Genomic DNA, 18,469 nt, shown 5'->3' on the forward strand with positions numbered 1-18,469 from the left:
TATTCTTTTTAAATTCTCAAACACCTGGCAAGCAGTATCAGAAGTAAAATTTTCTCACGATTTCTTTTCTAGACATTTCCTTCACCAGACTAATTTTAAAATTAAATGAAATATGTCATATAAACTCTGGTCCTTCCTACAGCTATGCAATTACTGAACAACAAGCTCGAAGATATTTACAAGAACGATATCCTTGCCCGGTTTTCCACAGCTGTTTCTGCTCTTGCCTCCCATAAGACACTTGACAGAATAATTACCAAGCATGACAGTATATCAGCTTGATATTCAGACATGATTTTTACATCTCTTGGCATGGCATCTCAACAGAAAATGCAGTGGCAAGCAGTAGCGGCAGCCGGAGGGAGAGCCCCCAGAGACAGAGTTTGTCCCAGGACACTCAAAGAGTTAAAAACCACATGGTAATCTTCCCATACTATCACAGGCAGTTAATCTTATTTGAAGGAACACATTTTGCCTGTAGACATCGTAGCCTCGGGGTGTGAGCAGGAGAGGGGTGCGCGGGGCAGAACAGGAGTGGCCGAAGGGCACAAGGGAAATGGCCGGGAGAGAGCTGCCAGCTGCCTCCCCAGGCCGGGACCCAGCCCACGTGTGACCTCCTTATCCAGGTAAGGAAAGGAGCACCTGACTCGGTCCCCACATACCTCTCCCCCACCCCTGCGCAATGCAAATGACGCCATTCCCCGAGCTGGATTGCTGGGGGAGCAGCTGTCAAAATGCCCAGCGGCTTCAGTGAGACCAGGATTTCACTAGTATCTCTCAAAGAGGAGAGATGCAGTCTGCTACAGTGAAACGATGTTGATGCCTCCTGGCAACCTTTTAAAGCCCTTCCCGTCCTGCCCTGCAACCTTTCTGCTGCCGATAGAAGAACCATGTACGCTTCGATGCCTTCAAAACACACCGGAATGTTACAGAGAGATTTCATTCTCTAGAAGGTGATTATGAAGTACTCGCTAATTATAGGAACTGCATTAAAGTATTCCCAAAGAATATATCAGCCTAAGGGCAGACAGAACTATTCCCAAGAAATAAAATATTAGGCTACTGGGCTTTTTTTATGCTTGCTGAGCATCCTCCAGCAATATGCATTTACTTTAAAATTATTTATCTGAATGCATTCGAATTGATTATTGTCACTATCCTATCACAGGGAATTACGGTGCATATTTGTAACTGAAGCTGCGCTGTCTGGTTGGAAGCGGTCACACAAGATGCAGATTTTATTCCCTGAGTGAAGAATGCAAGTATTTCCATAGCAAAGTACTCATGTTTAAAGTAAAGTCTCCTTGAGTGTGGGTGTTTATAATTCCAGATTCCTTTAGAGCAAATATTTGTGTCTATAAAATTCATTTGCAAAAGATTTGACGGCATGTGTGCAGAAAATAAAGGTCAAAACCATAAAAGCGTACTGAAAAGGATAAAAGTCCTTGAAGTATGGTGTGTGAGTGTTGGCATGCATGTGCTACAGGTAAGAACCATTTTAAAAAAAAAGTCTGTACCTGCGTAGATGTAAATGTGCATTTCCAAAAATACATGCATTGTAGGTTGCTCTTTCTGTACTCCATAAAGATTCTGTGTGTGTGTGTGTGTGTGCGCAGACGTGCACGTGTGCTTGAAGGAGAGAAAGAGGGAAAATGAGGGGGAGAGTGGGAGGAAGATAGGTACAGAGCCAGAATCCTTTTTTTTTTCCCTCCCATCAAGATGATTATAGTGTCCTTAGAAATGAGAAGGCTCTACTAAAGATTTTCAACTTCAAAGAAAAGTTCTCAGTGAAAGCTCATCCTCTCCTTCTCTCATTAGCAGGCAGAAAAGCCTTTCACATAACCTAGCATAGAAAAGCAGAAGGGTGTACTTCCCTCCCAAGTCAGGCAAAACATTTCACAGGCACGTGACTGTCTGAAGCTAAAGAAGAAAAAGAAGCAGTAAGACTTTTGGAGGACTATGAATACAAACTTGAAAATATTAATGCAACTTGGAGCTATTCTATTTAGGGGTACCCTTTGACATAAAACTCTCATGGTAGTTTAATTTCTGGTGTCAATGTCCTATTTTTTCTATCAAATTTGAGTTGGATTTTTTTTAAATCTTCATTTTATTTCCCCAAATAGACTGGCTGTGTGTGTGAGAGGGAAAAATCTCTCTTACTTGCCTGTGTCTAGATGTTGACAATGGCTCCATGTGTTCTGTCATGCCCTAGAAGCTCCCAGCCATCTGCTGAACGTGCCTGCAGCTTTGGCACAAAGTCGGCAGCTGCAGGTGTGCACTGAGGCAGATCTCATGGCTGCCCACTGTTATCTGTGTGATCTGGGTTGAATCCATCCTGCACACTCAGGGTGCAGTGAGGAGGATGAACATCTTAGTAGCTGAAAAGAAATGCAAAAATCACTGAGCTCCAGCTTATCAAATCACATCCAGCAGCTCCCACTTCACAGTGCTTATGAATGTTCTTGTTTCAAATCAAATTAATCCATGTTGAATAATATTACCATTATTTTTAAAATCCTATGCATTTAGGGCCAAGCCGTAACCTAAAAGGTTTACTTTGTTCGGTACAGCAGAGCCTAGAGAATTTCCATAGAGTTTTGAATCGTAGAACAGCTTGGATTGGAAGGGACCTTTAAAGGTTACCTAGTTCCAACCCCCCTGCAACATGCAGGGACATCTTCAGCTACATGAGGGTGTTCAAAGCCTCATCCAGTCTGGCCTTGAATCAGGGGTGAGTCATCCCCATCTTCTCTGGGCAACCTGCTCCAGTGTGTCACCACCCTCTCCCATTTGCAGGACCCTTACTTGGCTTTGTTGAGCCTCATGAGGTCCATGCAGACCCACTTCTCAAGAGTCTTCTCTAAGAGATTCCAGTGGTCAGGTTTTATTAATTTCTCCAGTTGCACTTGTTCTTTTTTTTCCATGTGCAGTGCAAATGGATTTTGTGGCAGCTTTCTTTTCAGCACTGAATTATTTTACAATACTTGGATTTAATGCTAACCCATGACACCTGCGTTTCCACGTTACCATATTGAGGTAGAAGTTACTATTGAGTGATAACAATAATAAAGACTAAAGGAAGCAAAAAAAACCCCTTCCATTTTCTTCTCTCCCTTCATGGAATATTCAGCTAGCACAAATGGGAGTTGCAGGTCCATTTACTGCCACAACCGAAAACACAAATCAGACACTGATGCTGACATAATGAGCAGCTCTGTACGCCTGGGAAACTATCATCCAGCTAGTTTGCATTACAAAAGAGTCAAAGATATTTAATGGACAAATGTGGGTCTAGAGATGCTAGGTCTAAGGCACTACTAATCTGTGTCAAGTATGAAATCATCTGTCTAATATTAGATGGCAAGTCTCCTGGCACAAAGCAGTGTGCATATGAAAATATATTTTTCCCTGGTTTTCAATATAATCCCTGTGATTGCCAAAATATACAGGAACTGTAGAAATTTTATGTACCAGAAGAAAAGAATGAGGAGTGGGAGGCTGATATACTGTTTGTAGTAAGTTAGGAGAGCTATAGAATAAATTCTTATGAAATTTAACCAGAAAATACATAAATAAAAACCCCATAATTTTTACAGTCATGTGTCTTGTAAACATGCAGACATGCTGTGACTCCCAGCCTATACTGCCCCACCTTTTGCAGCACTTTTGTCAATCACCTCACAAATATAAGCTGTGTAATTACTTGGTTTATCTCTTTCACAGTTATTATCTGAAACACTATGAGAGCATAACAGGCACAATTTGCATCTGTTTTAGCTCAAATGCAAACCTATAAGGACTGAAAAAAAAAAATCCAACCCCTGTGAATTGAACCCCTTAAATACTATATAAGACCTTTACTGCATTTGCAGTTTGGATAAAAATGCAATTTTCTGTTGTAAGTCCATAAAGAAACAATATTTTCTTTGATTTCACTGTGGTTCACAAGAGCTCTTCAGTGTCAATGATACCCAGAGTGAGCTTGTCCATAGGCAAACTGTTGAGTATTCTGTCAGTCACCATTAGCAATTATCTCAGTATGCTTACAGTACAGTAATATAGCAATTCTGAGTAGGCTAGAAGAGATAAATGATACCTCTACTCATTCAACAGTTTTTTCTTGAAATAAATTACAGACACTTAACAGTTCCCAAAATATTCCTTAACGACTGATGAAAATATAAGTCATCTTAATTCTTTAGAAGTCATACAGGACTGATAGAACACCATACATCTCTTTAATTTCAAGTCTGCAAATTGAATAGTGGAGCTGGCAAAATTAAAAAGGATTTCTTGGAAAACATTCCATACCAAAGGTAGTTTCATTTGAAATTAATCAATTTCTGCAGCACTGCAATGTCCTGTTTCACTTGTTACCTTTAGGCAACTTTTCAAAAAACAGTGGAAAAATTTAAAGGTATGATGTAGAAAGCCAAAAAGGAAATGCAATAAAAGAGAAGCAAAATACAAACAAACTTTTTTTCTTTTTTGTAAAATCTGTGTTTTTTTATTTCACTCAGAGGTAAATAATGATAACATAAAATGGAAGGAGGAGAGACATTAAGTTCTTTCCTGCCAAGATAATTCAATTTGACATAAGCACTGAAACTGGGGGTTTTTTAAGTTGCAACCAAAGACCCCTCAGAAAAAGTAACTCTACCCCAAAACTTTCGAAAGCTGGGCAGTGGTGAGGGAGGGGATCCTGGATTTCATGTGATGGTTGGTATCAGGCCAGCATGCACCATGGATGCAGCGAGCACCCTGAGCACACCTACACTTTGTTTTGTCTCTGTTGCTCAGTACTCTGAGTAGTCATTCTCACTAAGCTCCTTCAGTCACTCTTGTAAGCCTGACCTTCTCAGGGTTCAGCTCATGATTGCTTGCACTGCATTTCCATAAAGCTGAGCAATGATCAGGAACTTTGTTTTTCATGTAGCTCCAGGGGGAGTGTCTAAAACTGACATTGAAGCTAAGAGCACAAGATTAAAAGAAACAGCTCTGTGTAATAAGTCCCGAGTCACATTGTTGTAACAACAGAAGAATGCTCTGAAAACAAGAAATCTCTTTTGAACTCTGAGGAGTTTTATGGCTCAGTACTTATAATCACTAAGTGGAATTTCCATGTATAATGACAGGAAGCAAACTTCAGCATATTTCACTCAATCACGTATAGAATTTGGATTCTATTAAACATAACACAGCATAACATGTCTGCTCCAGATGAAGCCTGAGCAGATGCTGATATTTTCTATTGCTTTTGTGATCCTTATGGTTTCTACCTGTCCTGACATCTAGATCTGTATCAGGTGGAAAACTCCTTTTTAATTTCAAAGTTAATCTGGCTTTATTTGATCCAAACTTTGCATGCGTGGTCCTGAGGTTGCTGTGGTAAGGTTTCACCTTTAAACACTGAGCAACATCTTATGCTAGAGGGTCACCCAGCATTAACCTGAGATATACCAAACCTTCTTACCTCTTGACTCTGTATCTCAGAGGAGGCAGTACTGAGAACAGGCCAAATCAATCTGTGTCAAAATGCAGGGGTAGAAGGTGGATGACATCATCCAGTCAGAACTCACCCTCTCTGCTTCAACGTTTCGAATGGGCACTCTTGGCTAGTGATGCAGGGATGTGCCTCTAACATGCTAAGCCTCCTCTTCTGCTACATGCTTGATACAATTTTCTCGTATTTAACATAACCTCAAGGGCATGGCAAAACTTGTGTAAGAGAGGCATCTATACTGAGACCAATTTGAGTGTAAAGGTGCAAAATCTCATCTCCTGTAATAGCAGACTGGCTGGCTGGAGGTGAGCCATGGTATACGCTTACAAAGCCGAAGACATCTGCCTTTGGATTTAGTTCTTAATGTGTTGCTGCTGGCTAAGCTGCTAAATTATTGTTGTCTTTAACTCTGTCATGAAGAAGCCTTTGTAACTGTGTTCTCCTTTACATGCAGTTCCATAGCATTAAGATATACCGAGAAGGTAAATATCAATGTATTTTGATTTTTTATTTTGCCTGTTTCCTAGCTGGTCAGACAGGGAATATTAAAAGCAGCAATTACAGAGAAAAAGAAGGCATTAGAATGTTTTTGGCCACAAACTGGATACTTGCAATCTGAAGGATGCTGTTGTGGTGGCCCTCTCTACGAAACAGTAGACTGAAAGTGTGAGTATTTTTAGACAGAGCCATTCCTTTACTGACATATCAAGAATATGGTGCATTAGGAATACAGGTGGTATTAGGACAGTTCAGGGTCCCTCTGCAGGCTATCAGATAATGAACTGGATGGTTGCTCTTTTAATGACAGGTTAAGCAACTGTTTGATTTCCTTCTTGCATATGCTACACAATCTATGGATTGTAGATGACTTATTTCTAGTTTATTTCTCAGAAAAGTGAAGCAAGATAGGGAATTACTGGGTTTTGGTTTATCCTGTGTGGTGGCTGCCAGACTCTGAGCACCTACATTAACTTGGACATGAACATCCCCCACAATTACACATCATCCTATGTCCTCCCTGCCCTTCACTTGTCCATCTGCACTCAGAAGAGATGAAGTTCACCTGTAAATGATTTTGCTAATAGTTTTCATTGGCTCTCACAGTGCCAAGAGAGCATTTGTCTCCCTCAGAAGAGCCTTGCAGGGGGATTTGAAAGGTTAATTAGTGTGGGTGAGTATTTTAGCCTAAATTCTGTGTAGCCCTAACTTAAGCCTGCCCAGAAAAGCTCAATCAGATTTGTATATTTGGAGATAGATAAAGTCCAAGGTTTTCAATATGGGTCACAGAAATGGAGACCTTGGTCCAAGTCAAAGTTAGATTAATTCAGCTAAGTCTAGACATCAGCAGAATCTGTCAGCGACTGACAAGGTGACCCTTACTGGTTCTTAGACTGATGATTTGAAGCCTTTGTTCCTTTCCTTGATGCCTGAGAGGATCAGAGTTTGCCCTAAAAGCATTGTCGGGTGGCATTGTGACCTCTTAAGTGCCCTGTTGAACATGCATAAGAGTCTTACTCCATTAATAAGTGATAGATATGTATCAGTATGTTAATGATTCCTGGCTCTGCATGTCCATCTGCTCTGACCCATGCCACACACCTAAAGGAGTGACAGGGTGCCTGCACAGATCCAGTGACTGTCCTGCCAGGAGTAATTAGGTGATAAGCAGATAAAGAATGAGTTGCATTACAGGGCTGGCAGAACAACTGTCAAGAGCTTCACTGTGCCACTGGCCCAGACGCACCAGCCTTTTGCATTTGGCTCTCTTGTACTTGTGAGGACCTTTGCACCTGCTGCTGGTGAAAGAGGCACAAACTCTCCTTGCAATCACTTTGGATAAGTCTTCATGGCATACAGGGAGATTGCTTTGCCTGCATTTTGAATAAAACCAACCATAGACCAGCCATAGACTCATGGGGCTCCAAGGCAAGACGTAGCGCTGAATAACAGTGCTGGTTCAGGGCCTCCAGGCATCTGCCAGACAGTAACCCTGACCGTGGTTGTGTCTTGCCTCAACACACAGCACAGGCGTTGCCTCACTGTTAACCAAAAGTCCTAGTCACTTTGGGAACAGGCTGCTCTCGTGCTCATGACAAAATCCTGCAAAAGTGAAGCTGATACAGCAGAGACCTGCCTCTGACTCAAGTCTCAGTAGTGCACTGAACTAGTGCTTTGATGCTTAGGTTTGGTTCGTGATAAGGATCTATGTGAAGGTCAAAGTTTTGCTTTTATCATGTAGTCCCTGCAGTGATTTCAGAGCTGTTACTGAAGAGGCAGTGTCTTTTTGGCCATGACAACACCGTAGTTTTAACTAAAACCATCCAATTAAGCAGTGAGTAGTTGAGAAGCCCAGATTTGCTGTTCTGCTAAACATGGTAAGAATTTTAACATTCCTCTTAGCATGTGAGAGAGAAGAGGTCAAAAAGTAATATATTAAATGCTCTTTTGTTGGAAAATCAGTCAATTACTTGTGGTTCCAAATTACTTTATTTAAGATCAAAGGAACGGCATTTAATAAATCATGGAACCAGCAACAGAACTGTATAACAGAAAATCAAAGGATTTGCACATGAAATATACACTGATGGATCAACTGTCTATTGCTGGCTGATAAAGGCCTAACATTGTGCAGTAGCTATTTTTATAATGTAATAAAGTCTAGGGAGAAAAAAAAAGTGCAAAATATTAACCATTTTAAACTTACATCTGTCTGAAAAGAAATGCTAAAAAATAAAATGCCCTCAAATAAGGAATTTGTAAGTTTGGATAGGTTTCACAACACTGACATTGTCTCATGCCTCCTGACTAAAACCAATGGTACAGTATGCTGAGATAATCAAATGCTGACATGTGTGCAAGAGCTGAATGCAAAGCAGGTCTCTGATCTGTAGGAATTTTTGAGATTTCAAAGCTCACTCAGGACAAAGGGAAAAGGAAAATAAATTCTCTGTGATGTTATAGTAATAAAAATGACTGTTTTAGTCAAAACATGTTTTTTTTTTCCTGATAATTGACTTTTATTTTTTAAACCTTTTCCATGATCCATAATGAAAATTGCTGCAGAAAAAAAAGATAATCTTATATCAGAAAAAAAGTCTTCTGCTTTAAAGAACCGAAAAGAGGTATTTGACAATTTTGAATTTAAATTATCCTGGAACTTACTAAAACCAACCCCCTTCTGTGAATAGCTTCAGTTTTGACATACAGACCTTTGCAATGAAAAGTGCTTTTTACTGGAAATGCTCTAATTAGTTTTGCCTTTCTTTTCATGGCAATGTCTGACATATGACATTTTAATATAATAAGAATTCTCTTTAGAGAATGGAATCATTTTCCATATGTTAATTTTGTTTATGATATATTAAAATCAAATTTTCTAATTATATTTTTCCAGCATCATCAGATGTCTCTATGTGTGATCAAGAATACAGTCGGACATAATCCATTATGGTATGTATCTCAGCACTAATGCTATTTGTTAATGGATATTTTTGACATTATCTGAACTGAGACATTTATTATAAGTGATCAAAGGATTTCTTCAGCCAACCTGGTACTTGACAACGTACTGAAAGATGCAGATGTATTTACTATAAATCCAGCCTCTGTGAATGCCATGAAATTTCAAGGAGATCAATATAAGACTAATGAAAAACCTTCAGAGTAAAACACAAATCACAAGAAGAAATTTGAAGGGAGGTTTTTAATGGCACCAGACTTCCATCACTGAGATTTTCAGAAGATTGCAAGTCCTGTGTAGGGATGAACAGACTTTTAGAATTACCAGTTTCTCCAGTTGAGAGCACTGAGATCTAAAATAGTGACACGTCTTGTGCGTTACTCAAATATTTAGAAGTGAGTGCTTGTGTCACATGGACGATTTATAACAGGAGTAGTAGAACATGTCATTAGCGTCTATAAAATGGAAGCATCGGAAAAGCCTCTACATAATCCCAGCTAAAATGGTTCCACTTTTCAATGGTTCATATTGGAGCTTTCCCATCCAGAACTATGTCATACATGAAAATTCATTAGTAATGCCAGCTAAGTGCTAAAGGACATTACTGCTGAGGCCCACAACTGTTACTCAGAAAAATTCAAGTCTTATTGTGGAAGAGTGTTTAATATGAAAAGGCTGAAGTCATCTGGCAAAACAGCTTTATCTGGGTGTTCATTTTCTCATATCTTGAAAACCCGTTTCATTTTCACAAAAGGATGCCCAGAAAATGGCCTGACACATTTTCTTCACACTTTCAGACTACAGAGAGTTTATCTTGAGGAAATTGAATACTTCTCACTTCAGTGATGTGAATATTCTCTTCACGGTTCAGTCCTGTTATCAGTGACATGGAAACAACACCCGTGGTCTCAGCTGCAAGTGTCCCTGCTTTGGGCCACAATTGCACACTGTTGTCAGTCACTTCATGCCCATATCTGCTGACATTAATTACAAATACTTCTTCCCTCACTGTAAAATGTGTAATTATCCTAGGGTTTCTAAGCAACAAAAGGTGTAGAGTTGCTCCCCTCCTATGGCACCTGATAGCTACAATATTCCTTTGTAATAGGAGACCACAGTGGAAAAGCTGTAAAGGAAGCAGAGGTGATAAACATCAGCTCATTACTATGTATTATTCTATGAAACTCTCAGACCTGTAGGCACTGGACACAGAAATCCAAGAAAACCAGATCCCTGCTACAAACAGTTCAGAGTCTTAAATCGCTGTTTCACCAGTGCAAACATATAGGAGAAATATCAACAACTGTAAAATTCAAAGTTAGGCCAATAACCACCTGGAGGTGATCTTCATGGATGAGCGTGAAGCAAAACATATTACAGTGGGGAGAAGGTTGTGAGTAATGTGATATGCATTTAATTACCTTAGGAACAAGTTTGTGAAGGTCTTTCCAATGATGCCTTCTCATTCCAGATGTTCAGTGCAGGCATGCTCATACTTTGTAGGCAATTACTAAATAAACTCCGGTAGGAAGTCACAAAAGCACCTTCTGGAAGGGAAGAGTGGCTTTGCATTACAGGAAAAGCACTAGAGGACATGTCAAGTGCAGAATACTTTCAAGTAAAGTAAAAAGCATGAGTTGGTATTTCCCCTGGGATTCTGCACAGAATGGTCAGGACTTACCAGGCTATCCAAAACACTGCATTTCTGTTAGTTTTTACAACTAAAGGAGAGTGTTTCTGTTGAGTTTTTCCAGAATTTCAGTCAGGCGATATGAATCACAGTTCTGGGGAAGCCTAAAAATGTGTGATTACACAATGCTAGTCAAGAAATATAAAAATTACTGCAGACACAGACAGAGTCTGAAAACACAGCAGAAGCCTCAGAAAATGGAATAATTTTTCTGCTAGAACAATTACAGTGTAATCAAAGTTTCATTATAAATGAAACTGCAATTCCCACATTGCACATATGAAACAATTAGTGACTTTAATTTGCCTTGCTATAGAGGGAGTTTTGCTATGGCTAAGTTTACTCTGAAAATAGAGTCAAGTTATTTGGTTGTAACATTACCTGGATGTTTTCCAATAACTCCAATATATAAATATTTTCTGATACAAGTCTCTTTTGTCTTCAAACCACCAAAAGCATATGCTTCTGGACAGGCAACTTATCCCTCTTTCCTCCTGAGAATATGTCACATGCTCATTTGGACTGTGCTGCTGCTTAGCCCAGATCTTACAAGCAGGCACAGATTGGTTGGCAGATCTGGAGCTATAATGCAAAAATCAGCCATCCTCAGTTGCCCTTTTGCAGGGATAGATGATGATGTGACTTATCAGAATGTGTCAGTGTTACACTGCCTTGGAGAAATACCACTTGCAAACACTCCTACACAGACAGCTCATACCTTGGGTCTGACTGCAACGGGAAACGGTGGAGCTACAAGTTTGGGAGAGAAACAGTGGAGACTGGGTGGATCTTGGCTCTGTCTCCCCTACATGACAGCCACTGTAACTGTACTGCATGTGGGTTGTTGAAATTTTTAGATTTTATGAGCCAGCATTAATAAGCTATTTCTCTGTGTCCCCCTCCCCAACCAAGTGAGGGAGTGAATGAGTAATTGTGACTCATCTGATACTTTTGAGAGATCAGGTTTCTTTGGAATATTTCTAAGTTGATGTTGGTCATATCAGAATATTTTTCTCGTCTCTGTGCCAGAGAGTCATAAGCCAGCTCATTTTAGATGGACTACATGCTATTGTCTACAAGATGTTGATTTTGTACCATTGAGTTTTTCTTCTGCTTCTACATGGCAAGGTAGAGTGAAACAAAGGAATTTCAGGTCCCAAATTAAATGTAGTTATTTACTTGACTGAAGTAGCTGGAAAACTTCCATTCTATTGAATTGCTTTTTTAAAGAAACAGAGGGAAATTGCTGTGGTATAGGGAGTGTGGAGGCAGTGACCTAGAACAGGTGAAAAGGAATCAAGAAGGGGATGTCTAGAGGTAGTCCCCCAAGGGCCAGCTGGCTAGGGAGAGGGAGCAAAAGCTGAGGGTGGCAATCGCTGGGTTTCATTAGGCAATCCAGTCCAGTTTGTATCTAATGGCTCTGTGATATGAGTGAAAAAGGCAGCTGAGATAAAACAACAACCTGGGAAGTGAGCAGATATTAGCTGATCTGCAGACAAAAAGAATTCCCCCAAAAGTGAAGGACAATGGCAGCTCACACCTAACTGCTGTGACAACCAATCGATTTTTTTTTTTTTTTTTTGCCTAGAGGGATGGTGGCTGTAATTAGTTTCTCCACCTGCTAGTCAGAGTGAGCAGATTTCCACAGCATGAGAACTCAAGCATGCATGCTGAGCCTGCTGGGGAAAATGAACAGTATCTCCACCTTGACAGCAGTGGGAAATGTCCTAGAGAAGTGTGTGTCCTAGATGTTTTTTCTTTTTAAACAAAATGCATATATTTGAATGAACTTGCAGTAGGAAGCTTAGACTACCAAATCCTTACAAAATGATGATGTCCTCCACAAAGCATGCGTATTTGTAATGTCATCTAAACCCAGTACTGATTCCACATCTAAGTTGTCAGTGGTGGAGGATTGAGACCAAGTCTTCTGTGGGTAACTAGGTATTATTAATGATTTTCAGTCCTGGATTTCAGTTCAGGGCAGCTGCTAACCCACTCTCGAAACACCATGGTTTTGTTTAAATCTGTCCCAGCTTGGACCTTTACCAATTTCTGTCTGCTCAGAAGCTGTATGGTTCATAAATCCCCATCCCTGTAAATCTTATGACACAGTCCTATCCTGGTGGATAGCAAGGGAAGTAAATGTAAGTGAAATATTCTCATGTTAAGACCTTTATTTCAGTTTTAATGCTTTTTTTATCTGTCAATTGCTTAGGTATTTTGTAGGGGCTTTACTTCTCTGCAGGCTTCCTTCTACCTGACGAGCTCTATCTGTTGGCCGGGATAACACACCCAGCAGCAGCTTGCAGGCAGCTGGGGAAATCCCGCTGCTGCTGGGCTGTGGCACAGGAGTGCTGTGCCAAGGCCAGGGCCAGCAGTGGCCCGGGTGCTGTGGGTGAAGCAGGCAGAGTTGCAGGGAGAGCAGGCACAGAGAACTCATTCAGCCCTGCTCTGACTCTGGCAGGCACTGCCGTGAAGGTACTGCTGGGGTTGGAGGGAGGTTTTGCTTTGTGAATGGATTCGAGGAGTGAAAAAAGAAGCCAGGGAAAATTATTGACTCAGTAAGGTTTCCATAAAATTCAATTTTTCCCCCTAATGCTTTTTGGCTCCCTATCTATAAAAACCTTACAGATCAATCAAGATACAGTTAGGAAATCTAATTAAGGGCCTACAGTAATAATGATGACCTTCCTCTATCCTGTTTTTTTTTCTCCTAGATTGGACTTCTCTGTGAAAAACAGAGTCCTGGCACAAACAAAGCATCTCTGTCTATTCCAGTGAAGTTTTGCTTGCTTTAGAACCAGATTTCCTCTTTCTCTCTCTTTTATGAATGTCAGTTTTATTTCATTTCATGGTTTCATGTATCATTTTATTTTCATTCCTCCTCTAAGTAACACTCGAGGAAATGAGATGCCTGAAATAATCAAACAGTGAAAGTCAAGTATGCAAAAATTAAAACCAGCTACCCACTTAGGCACTTTAGCTAAGCTGACTGATCTTGGTCATGGAAATTTTCATAGTTTGAATTCTGCTCAGGTCAGCAGCAAGCAAAGTTCATTATTTTCTGGTGATTGTTTTGTGGCCTATAGGATATAGATTGACGTTTTCTTCCCATGGAATAGGTTTTATATCCCCTGCTCTCTGTAAGCTAGAAATGGGAACTACATACAGCTGGACAGAAGGGGATTTCAGCTCACCTATAAAATATGGAACAATTGCTTCCAGGCCTGGAAGGATTTCAGGCTATCAGACCTTCAAATTGCTTCTGATATTGTGTATGAATAGAAAGCATTGTAAGCCATTTTTAAGAAGCTTGAAATGCTAGGGAGGAGCTAGATTTCCTTTTCTATTCAACCAGCACAAGCTGTGGATGACTGGCATAATCAGCTGGGTCAGGTGAAGGACAGCCTGGAGTGCTCTGGCAGGGCCCAGCTCAGTGCCTCTAGCTGTGCCATATTTCTGGACAGCACTGTACTTCTCTCACAGCTGAGGAAACCCCTCCATCTGCATTCTTCTGTCTTCCTACAATACTGTGGGTTTTATCTTACTGCAGGAAAGTACCATAACTTACCTAGGATCCTAACCTGTCTTAATTTTTCCCTAAATAAAACTAGTGCTAGTTCTGATCAAGCTTCCAAAGTGCTAAAACGCAGTTTTTTCTTCCCAACAACTTTATTAATATTAGTCTTTTATTGCTAGGCATTGTATTGCCAGCTTTAACTTTTGGTGTGTGAATGTGGTGCCTGTATGTTGGATCTGTTACCCTGTCACTCACTGCCCCGTTCCTCACAGTGACTGGAAGAGCATGGAGCGAGCACAGAGGAAGAACTGCTGGAAAATCTGGCTGACAAGCTGCACCGTGCAGTCCATGAGGTCATGAGCTGCATATGGTGAGGGGCAGGGTTGGCAAATACAAATGGAAACTGGGGTAAAAGTGATGCTTGTGAGCAATGCAAGACAAAGAGCACATGAGAGCTGGCCTGAGGGTAGTGTCCACACAACAGGATTTCAAGGTAGATGCTGGCAAGGCCAGTAGCTAGAGGAACAACCACAGAGGTATCAAGAACTGCTCTAAGGCAGAGCTGAGATGAAAGCCATATGGACACTCAACTAGTCTTATTTCTGGAGATAGCATAAGGACTGGAAAATGTTGAAACACCCATTCTTCTCTCTTCAGTTACCGTTCTTACTTTCTGAGGTGGTTCTGGGGTACTCTGGTAAATGAGCTGTGCCCTTCTTCATCATTGGATACCAGGGTAAAATATCAGTCATGGGTGCTGAAGCTATCCACCTTTCCCTGCCCACAAAGGAAGGAAGGGAAGCAATACTCACAGACTGAGCAGCTGTGTGAGAACCCATAACATTCTAGAAATTATTTGCCACATGTGGTTTTGGCCCCTGCCAGAGATGTAAGCAACTACGAAAGCAAAGAGAACCACAAAAAAGGGCTGTGATACTAAAAACTGTGACTTCACACTGAACATTCTTCTTAGTCAGTGGGAGAAAAAGATTTAGTCTGTTAAGGTAGCAGCTAATTAAACTTGCCAATGTAATCTACTTGTTCCATGATAAACCCTGGACTGATTTACTACCTGTTATCTGCAACATTACACTTGTAAGCATTTAAAGCAAGGCAAATTATTGGTATGCTGTGTTCATAAGAGGCATGACAGAATTAGAATTCTGGTCCAGGCTTAGTGCCCTTTGCATACTATGTCAGTCTAAGTTTATATTATTTCTTCAAGAAGATCTTCAACAAAAAAAACCTTCATGCTCTCCCTGTGGGGCTGCCTCACAGGGGAGGGGATTCAGATGCTACTGTGTGCTTTGCAGCTCTCCAAAATTTTGTAGCTAGAATATATGTGTATTTCTTTCCTGACTGCCCTAATAAAAAGCTTATTTTATCATTGAGGGAGTATATGACAATTTAATGGAATGGCTAAAGGCTGTTAAAGCATGAAGTACCTGTAGGACTTGTTTAAAGTGTTTGGTATATCTGGCAGGCCACCAAGCTGATGAAAGCCCTTGATGTTTCGTGACACTCACAATAAAGCACAGCTGAGGGGGTTGGCTTGGCTGAAGTTCTTATTTTCCTACTCAATTTTTATGCCTTTTGATTGAAGTTAAATGCAGTGAACATGGAGTTTTATTTTCATTTTAGGTTTAATTATGAAGCCATGCTTTTGGCATCATAAAAAAGTGAAACACTTTTTCTTGGAAAAATATCTCTGGCTTTAAATCTTTAGCTTCTGGTGTAAAAACAAATATGTGGTGTTCCCCTTTTCCTCCTCTTTTATATTTTTGATCTCCTGTGCTTGATACAAGCTCTGCAGGCACAGAGTTGCCCTCTGATATCTGTAGTAAAAAAAAAATGTTTGCAAATAAAATCCTTTGAGGCCACAGAGCCAACAGGATTTCAACTGAGAAGAATTCTTATCAAAATATGGATATCCTGAAGAGGCCAAGGAGGGCTCTCTGTGATTCAGGGATAGTGTCCTAGGTCATTCCCCTTGCAGCAATGCACCTGCCTTGAAAAATAAACTCCTACAGTACTTTAAAACTATCAGACTACTTTAAAAACAGCTGGAGTTTTTATTTCTCTAATAAAAATATGCTTAAGTGCATAATTTGTTTGGCTGAAAAGAGGCAAACACCCAAACAAAATAAATAGCAAGAAAGGTCCAGAGGTCAAGGCCCTGGCACCAGGACCCATGAGATATCTTCACAGGGCCAGTTGCCACCCCCAGCAGCCTGCAGGGTGCCAGGTTTAGAAGGCTGGAAGGAGAATGGCATTTCAGTCAGCAGTCTGGAAATCTTACGGAGGAGGTAGAGACAACACAAATGCTTTTGTGAAGAGAAGACAGTGCCTGCAGGAGAAATATCTGAGGCTGAGAGACAGATCAAAGGTGTGGCTGAATAGATCAAAGATCTCAAAAATAAATGTACGTGCACAGCAAGCTGCCTGGTTTGCCTGAGTGAAAGTCATTCTTTTGGCAGTCATTTTCTTGCATTTCAGATTAGCCAACAAAGCACGTGGTGCTCAGAACAGAGTACTGAGAGACACCACCAGTAGAAATTGGGCACTCGCCATTGTCTACATCTCTCTCTGTAAGCACCAGAATATAGCTCTGACAGCTCTAAAGCACAGCAGAGGATTAATGAGAGATCAATGAGACTGAGGGACTGGCTGCAAGGTGGAGGAGGGTGGTACTCACTCCAGGGGAGCCTGGCTGAGGCATGTTGAAAATTCCATATTTTCTGAAAATCCCCTCAATGTCCCTCTAGCTGGGCCCTCTGAATCGCTGATCAGTTTTCAAGGGCTAGGCTGAATTGCTCCTTGGTAAAATCCATTAGCCCCAGACAGAGGAGCAGAGTGGAAAATTCCCTTTGTCCTTGCTCCAGTGACAATTAGTTATATAAAGTGAAACAGTTCTGATGAGATATTGGCTTTTCAGCCCCTTGCTTCAGACAGTCCTGGAAGAACATCCAAAATCAAAATTATGTCTTTTGTGCTGCTTGGACCTTGAACTGCAGCTTCCCAATGAGTGTTCTCATTTGTGACCTGGGATGGGGCTGTACCTTCTCCTCATAGTTCTGACCAGAATTTTCATCCTGAGCCCAAGAAATATCTCTTAGAGTATTATTGTGACCACTGTGACTGCTACAATTAAGGACAAAGGGGAAGGACAGGAGAAGGACAGAAAAAGGACGGGAAAGGATGGGAAAAGGAAAGGGAAAGGGAAAGGCAAAAAATGGGGAAATAGGAAAGAGGAAAGGAGGTTTTGAATGAGTGCTATGGTGCTATGTCCTTAAGAAATTCCAAGTCTAAGATGAGTGGAGTCAAATTGTTTACAAACAGTTATTGAGACTAAAGGTACAAAGTGGGGAAATACATGTTGCTGACTTGTAAAAAGATTGTAGCCTACAAGCTGCTCAGCCTGGGGTCTCAGCAACTTGCAGAGGTCCGAAGACCTGTGGGATTCTCTGGGAAGCAGCCATGGTAGTAGATGTAAGTTCATAGTTTCACCTCTACATGCAGTATGGAGAAACTTGCACTGGGATAGGATATACAGCATAAGTACTCTTAGTTTTAAAGGATCTTCAAAAAAGGGGATAAAAGGGACAGGGAAGGGTGACAGAGTATCTTCAAAGACCACTGAAAAAGTCTTCCACTGAGAAATGTGAAATGCTCAGTCTATTTACCTAACCATGGAGATGATTGACATTAGACCAGTATCCTCAAACATACTTTATATTACAGGACTCACCAATCTTACAGAGAAAGGCTGGATGGGAAGCTATGGCTGGAACCAGAAGCCAGATCAATACCAGAAATTAAGTCCTTTCTTGAAACTGAGGTTTATTAACCTGAACACAGGCTGACGGGAAGTAATGAAAACCCACATATTATTGGATTCACTGGACTTGGTGAAATTTAACTCAACTGAATTTAATAAAAAGGAAGTTAAAAAGGTGTCATTTCTGATCCTTTTAGTCTTATTTTTCTGTAATAAAATAACCCTTCTGGCTTTGAGAGCTATATATCTATATTTCTACAGAAATACCTGAACAAATGGGTCTGTGTCTGCTTGGCTCACATTTATCTGCATCATATATAGCAAATGTACTTTATAGGAACTGCGGGTTTCCTTTAAGCTCATTGAACTCCCTACAGCATGTCCTGTCATATAACCCAGTGTTGCATTGATCATCCGATGGGCTTTTTTCCGAAGTACCACTGTTTAAATCAGAACAACATAAAAAATCCATTTTTTAAAATTGACCTGTGTTTCTTTTCTTTTTACTCAAA

The 18,469-nt window shown here is 40.6% G+C and overlaps 1 long non-coding RNA gene across 1 annotated transcript; it reads left to right on the forward strand.

Annotated features, from left to right (window-relative positions):
* The first annotated feature begins 508 nt into the window (after positions 1-508).
* On the forward strand, positions 509-18,210 carry LOC109145549. Its single transcript, XR_002046970.2, has 3 exons — positions 509-953; positions 8,901-8,956; positions 17,921-18,210. It is a non-coding gene; the product is annotated as an uncharacterized LOC109145549 (long non-coding RNA).
* Positions 18,211-18,469: the final 259 nt, after the last annotated feature.

Source organism: Corvus cornix, chromosome 3, assembly GCF_000738735.6.
Source record: "Corvus cornix cornix isolate S_Up_H32 chromosome 3, ASM73873v5, whole genome shotgun sequence".
Taxonomy (NCBI): Eukaryota; Metazoa; Chordata; class Aves; order Passeriformes; family Corvidae; genus Corvus; species Corvus cornix.